Below are 7067 nucleotides of genomic sequence, written 5' to 3'. Positions count from 1 at the left end.
ATCACTGATCAGGAATATACCCAAAGCCCAATACCAGAGGGTCAGGAGAAACAACACAGATGATGATTTATGCCTCACTCAGCTGACTGAGTTGACAGAAAGATTCACACAAAGAGGGTATAAGAAGAAAGAATTACTAGCCACTTGTGATCGGACCAACCAGACGGAGGCTAAGACCACTAGTAATGTGGCTGAAAAACAAATGACATTTGTTACAACGTATTCACCAGATCAGTATCGTATCATGAGAGCAATCAAAGATGAGTGGAAGATTATTGAAACAGACAGTAACTTACCGTTTAAACATTGGAAGGCACCAAGACTATCATACAGAAGAGGGCGAAGTCTACGAGACCGTCTTATGAAAACTGACATTTCCCCACTGAGTGAAAAACAATCATGGCTCAAAAAGAAAAAGGGGTGCTTTAAGTGTTTAAGCTGCGTTACATGTAATAGTATGCACACTGGTAATATGTTTCAACACCCCGAAAAAAAGAAGAAGTATAAGATCAACTGGTTCCTAACGTGTACTACCACACATATTATATACCTCCTCAACTGCCCATGTGGGAAATTTTACATTGGAAAATCGACAGATGATGCCAGAACTCGAATGGCTAACCACCGCTCAAGCATTAGAGCTGCACTAGACAGTGGAAAATCGGGACAGCCTGTTGCTCGACATTTTCTTGACAATAACCACTCAGTCACTGATCTCAGGTTTCGCCTGATTGATCACGTGCCACCATTAAGACGGGGAGGCAACAGAGCAAAGATTCTGCTCCAAAAGGAGGCTCGCTGGATCCATGAATTGGGTACATTGGTGCCCAGAGGCCTCAACATACAATCCGGATGGCAAGCCTTCTTGGGTTAACTCAAGGACAGTATGATCAAATGAGAGTCCTGATTCATTATATATAAAGGAGAGAATATGATGGCCTAGTCATGCTTTTGCCTCTTATGTAACAGTATTTTACTCCTAGCCTTTTCCATTTATTTAGTATTATATATGGGGCCCAGTACATATGGGTCCTTCCTATTATAGTTATGTCTTCATACAATAGATACCAGTGCTTTTATTTTAATTTTATGTCTAGTATGTGTAATATATGATTTTAACTATTTTCACATTTCACAATGCATCACATAGAGTTTTGTAATACACCGTTATATGTTCACTTATTTTTATTAGAGCCTGATCAACTCTACTGGTAAGATTCACACCCCTTGAGTGCCCAATTGGGATGTTTTGTCTTTAGGTAACTTTTTGGCCCTATATACCTAAATTTTCTCATTTTGACCCCTCCTGTTCATAGCCTCCATAGAGGTTTTGTTATTCATATATATGTTTTGGTATTTAATTTGCTTTTTAATTATTTCGATGTTGGGAATATACATTCGAGAATGGATCTATATAGCAGACGTAGGGGTTGTAATTTCTTTTCGTATGTTTACATTCTGTATTATATTAGCTCTTAGGTGTTATGCCTTTTTGTGTTGTTTTGATTGTTGCTTATTGTGTTTGATATTACTTTATACTGAAATAGTGATTACTGTAATGCTGAGGCATCACCTACCTGATTATTAACAAGGGCTCTGTGCCTTCACGTTTTTGACTGCTCTGATGAAATGTATACTGAAGGGTATTAGCGATATAGGACGTCACGTCTGTGATTGGACAGTGGGATCTTAACATATATACTGTTTACACGTAGCATTTTGGTTTAAGTAATTCCCTAGGGGTTGATTTAGATAGGTTTGTTTTTTGCCTATTTATTTTTTATTTTCTAGATTACGCTTGGGGCGTGAAGCGGGTGTTATTTGTGATCAATAACAACATGAGGGACAGATTTCAGGATGACTGTTACCATCAGCGGTGATCTGATCACACTTCCTATTCTGCTATAAGCCTATGGGAGATGCACTATTAAGGTGTCAACAACTAAACTATGTATACATGTTGTTGCCTTCTGTGTAGGTATGAAAGTGGAGAGGCACGGTTTACTCCTGACCTATCAGGGCAGGAGGGGGTGTGTTTCCAGATGACAGCTGATTACAGTTGCGATCTGATCGCACGGCTTATATTGTTGTAAGTATAGTATGCAAGTGTGAAACACCTCAAGGCAGATGCGCACCAAAGAATTTCTGACATTTAATCAAATAAGGACTTTGTTGCTTACGTTAACTTATTTTCTAACATATATGGGAACTGAGAGATGATGGTTAGATTTAACCTGGTGTTAACGCTAATTTTATTTTCCAATACATAGGGAATTTTAGAGGTGGTGTCTAGACTTAACCTATGAGAGTAGGAGGGGTGTGTTTACAGATGACAACAGATCTCAGTTGCGGTCTGATCGCACGATATATACTGTTATAATCAGAACATCCGAGTGGCAAACTCTTTAAAACAGATATGTATCCAAAGCCTCTGACATTTAATCTTATAAGGATCTGGTTGCTAACGCTTATTTTATTTTATTTTATTTTTTGACACATATGAAAATTGAGAGGTGCTGTTTAGGCGTAACCTATGAGAGCAGGAGGGGTGTGTCAGCAAATGCGACGATATCAATAGCATCTAATGGTTAGTTGATCGCAGGGTCTATATAATCGTTTCTGTGTTGTGGTTTAATAATACCACATATATGGGGTGCTGTGATGTTATAACAATAGAAAATTGCTGTGTTCAGTGGCTAGATGACCGGGATAGTTATATTATGTAGTAATGTTATGACTATGGACTAGAACCTATCAATGAATAGGGGTGGTTCCTTTGAATAGTGGTAGTATCCATTTGGTGCACTCTAAAGGAGGGGTGAATCCTTGATTTGTATTTTGAGAAATTGCAGTAATTGCTCTTATAATTTAACTATTTTGATCATAGCTCACTTAGAAACATATATGATTATCACACTAATATGAGATTTCAGTTTTATATAAGTTTTGACACCTTTATAATTACACATTGTACACAACCACTTTTCCACACCTTATTTTGGTGTGGTCTTCACTTTTGCACACGCTTACCTGTGATTGGTAGCAATACAGGGGAGGGTCTGAATGGCCTATTTAAGTTTGGTTTTTGCATTGTTTGACTGTCAGAAGAAGGGACAGGTTTGGTCCCGAAACGTCACTATCACAATTAAATTTGCCTTTATTATCAAAAGTCCAGAGAGTGCTTTGAATCATTTTCCTACTATATACTCCTGAGAGCACCCTGGCAGTTGTGGAAAGTTGGTGAGAGTGCAGATACTGAATTTTTCTACATTATATATATATATATATATATATATATAATATATAAAATCATTAGACATGTATCTGTATGTATCTTAATGTTAAAGCCCTTTGGCGGCATTTTTTTTTCTTACACATGAGATCTCATATCTTTGAGCACTTATAACTTTTGTGTGAAATATTTTTTTTTAAATATTTTTTATTAGACAGTATTATTATGAGTGTAACTGTACTTTGTAATGTATTTTTGATTTGTTTTGTGACACTTTTTAGTTTTGCCAAACAGTTAACCACAGCTCTGAAATCACTGTAATTATTCTAGGGTAAATCACGATTGCGCTAGCACAATCTTGATTTTGCTTTACTTGTAATATCAGCGCAATTGAAACGGAGCGCAAACCATTGTGAAAACCCTTCATCCCTAAATGTTTTAACTCTAATTAGATATCTAGTTAGTATATTACATATTTATATCAACCATATGATATATATAGAGAGTCATGTGACCATCTGTGTTGGTTTATAATACAATTACTACTACTACTAATAATAATAATAATAATGATAACAACAATAATAATGATAATAATTTTATTTATTTGCTTTATTTATTTATTTTTGTAGAGAAATAGTATGCAGTTTTCTTGAAAAATCTATTTTATCTCTCTGAGCATTGCATCTAATTGATGGTACCTATTTATCCTAGTTGATGGTACCTATTTATCATCTTCTATCAATCACATAAGATGTTATTTTTTATTTGAATGAGAAGCAATTTATTGATTTAATTTTTCAAAGGGTGAGAAAAGGCTTCGGCGTCCATGTAAACTACATTTTATTTATCTTGGTATAATGAATTAAGAATTGCCAATTTTTTACATGAACTGTGTGCTTCCTTGAAGTTCAATGGATACTTCATTTGAAAAAGGAGATTCACCTATTTTAAATAATGGGTTTAATGAGTGTATGGGTTCATTTTGGCTGACATATATTATCGTTGCAGTGGCCTCCCACATTTACTCCTGTAACCCTGGTGTATAACAGATTAAAAAACTTCAATTTTCACATTTAATAAGTGCAGTCCGAAGGTCAAGGTGATAGTCACTTTTTAATGAAGTTAGAGAGATGTGTTAACCCTTAAAGACAGAGACATAACCTTACATTGCGTGTCCTTGAAGGGTTTTCAACCCCCATAATAGTGTGTCTTACTGCTTTCAGCAAGACCTGTGCTATTACGTCCTCACTAAGGTTGAGTAGCTGTCCTCAATAAAAATACTGGACAATCTGTTGGTGACTGGACACATTGATATATGGAGTCACACAATCCCCACCACCACCACCACAAAAGCACTAACTTTGATCACTCTTGATTCTACCATGTTTATTTTTCAAAAACAGGCGGTCATTTTAACCCTTGGCTGCCAGTAAAATAGATATCAATAATTATAATTCTCTGGTTGCCAGTAACACATGTAATCAGTAAAGATTTGGCCCCCCTTGACTGACCCTCACTTTTTTCCTGCTCCACATTTGCAATGCATTGAGGTTTAGGATGTATAGGGTACATAAGCTGTCAGTATGAGATTAAAGGAACATGAAAGTCAAAATTAAGCTTTAATATTTCAGAAAGAGCATGCAGTTTGAAGAAACTCTTCATTGTACTTGTTTTATCAAATTGACTTTGTTTTCTTGGTATTCTTTGTTGAAAGCATACCTAGGTAGGTTCATAGCAGCAATGCACTCCTAGGATTTAGTTGGTAATTGGGGGCTACACACATATGCCTTTTGTCATTGGCTCACCTAGTTTGTTCAGCTAGCTCCCATTACTGCACTGTAGCTCACTTTACTATGTATTATAACCCTTTAAGGGCTATAATACACAGTACAATAATACAATGTTCTAACACATCAGTGCATTTTCTATGGCTTTAAAAGCACTTACGGTTCACTATGCAGGCTATAAACATGCAACACACGGGATGTTCATACAGCAATTTACTTTGACTGGAATAAGAAACAAAATGGAATACAAAGCAGAAGAACGACTATATGCACACTGATATTACTATCATGAATATACACAAAACTGAACATCACTATATTTATGGAAGTCTAAAAATAATACACAACCTCTGAATATACATATAATGCTGTACTCGTCAGGGAGCACTGTTATTTTGCTTCTGAACTCTTGCAAATATCAACAGCATCACACTGTACTTTTCATCTTGTAGAATAACATCTCTCAAACGAACAGACTATAATATTTGTCATTAGCCATTGTCTCTAAATAGATAAGTGGTCAATCCATGAGCACACTCAGATCCTAATTTGCAGTAGTTGCAAGAATAAGTGAGGCATCCATAAAAAAATCAGTATTTCTCTAAAAAAAAAAAAAATCAATTTCATTTAGTTGAATGCCTGTTTGCGCATCTGATGCCTGCCAGCATTCTGCAGGAGTATAGGAACATGATTGCAGCGTACGTACTGTTTCGCACTGCAGTAAATGCTATTTGTCCTGTCGTCGCATTCTTTAACCACTTTACAAATGTCTGTATACTGCAAAGTGCTGACCGACAATATCAGAAAAAAAGCAGAGGATGCAACTAGGCGCTTCCCAAAAATGTGCTTGCCAGAATAATCAGTTATTTAGATTCTTTGTCATTTTACATAGTAATAAATATCAACAGGGTTTAAATAATTCAAATTGTGCTAACACCTAGGTAGTAGCCACACAGTTGATATATTCAGAAGTTTAATGAGAAAATTGTGGTAGCAAAAACAGTTTTTAAAATTGTGGCAACACTATTAAAGGGATATTCTACTCCAGAATTTTTATTGTTTAAAAAGATAGATAATCCTTTTATCACCCATTCGCCAGTTTTTGCATAACTAACACTGTTATTTTAATATACTTTTTAACTCTGTGACACACATGCACTTTAGCCAATGGCTCTTAATTAACTCCACAGGAGTGAGCACAATGTTTTCTATATGACACACATAAATTAACAGTGTCTGTCAAAAACTGTCAAAATACACTGAGATAAGAGGCAGCCTTCAATGGCTTAGAAATTAGCATATGAGTTTACCTAGGTTTAGCTTTCCACAAAGAACGCCAAGAAAACAAAGCAAATTTGATGATAAAAGTTAATTGGAAAGTTGTTTAAAATTACACACACTATCTGAATCATGAGAGTTTAATGTTGATTAAAACTGTCCCTTTAACAAGGTCTATATGGACAAGGTTACCAGACAGGGTACATGTCTTACAGATTTGGGGTCCCTAATGCAATAACTTGTGTAGCCTCCCATGCTCCTGCACCGCAAAACCCTCAAAGCTGCATACGCAACTTCACAGTGTGTTTGAGATGTTTGCGTTATGCCTCTACTAGTAAACCATTCTATCAAGATATCGTTTTCTAATTTCCACTAGGACATTAAACTCAAAAGATGTCTACCAAGCATATTAAAGATCAACAAGTGTAAAATATTAAGTGTTTTTTTTTTTTTGTATGTTTTTTAAATAGTTAAATCTAAGCCATTTAAAATTGATACTAAAACGTACAGGAAGAACATTTATGCACAACTATTTATATATAAATAAATATATAAATATATCCTCTCAAGAAACCCAAATAAAAGCTAAAGGGGGAGGCGACCCTCGTTAGACTTTTAAATCCTTTATTCTGTGATGTTTTTGGGTAATATGCCTTTATGTGTGTATGCACAGTATGTATGTATGTATATATATATATATATATATATATTAAACAGCAATATAGCCCTTTATAATATCATCATAATGTGCAAGGCGATATTTGCCA

Source organism: Bombina bombina, chromosome 6 (assembly GCF_027579735.1).
Source record: "Bombina bombina isolate aBomBom1 chromosome 6, aBomBom1.pri, whole genome shotgun sequence".
Lineage (NCBI taxonomy): Eukaryota > Metazoa > Chordata > Amphibia > Anura > Bombinatoridae > Bombina > Bombina bombina.
Note: the sequence above shows the minus strand (reverse complement) of the source record.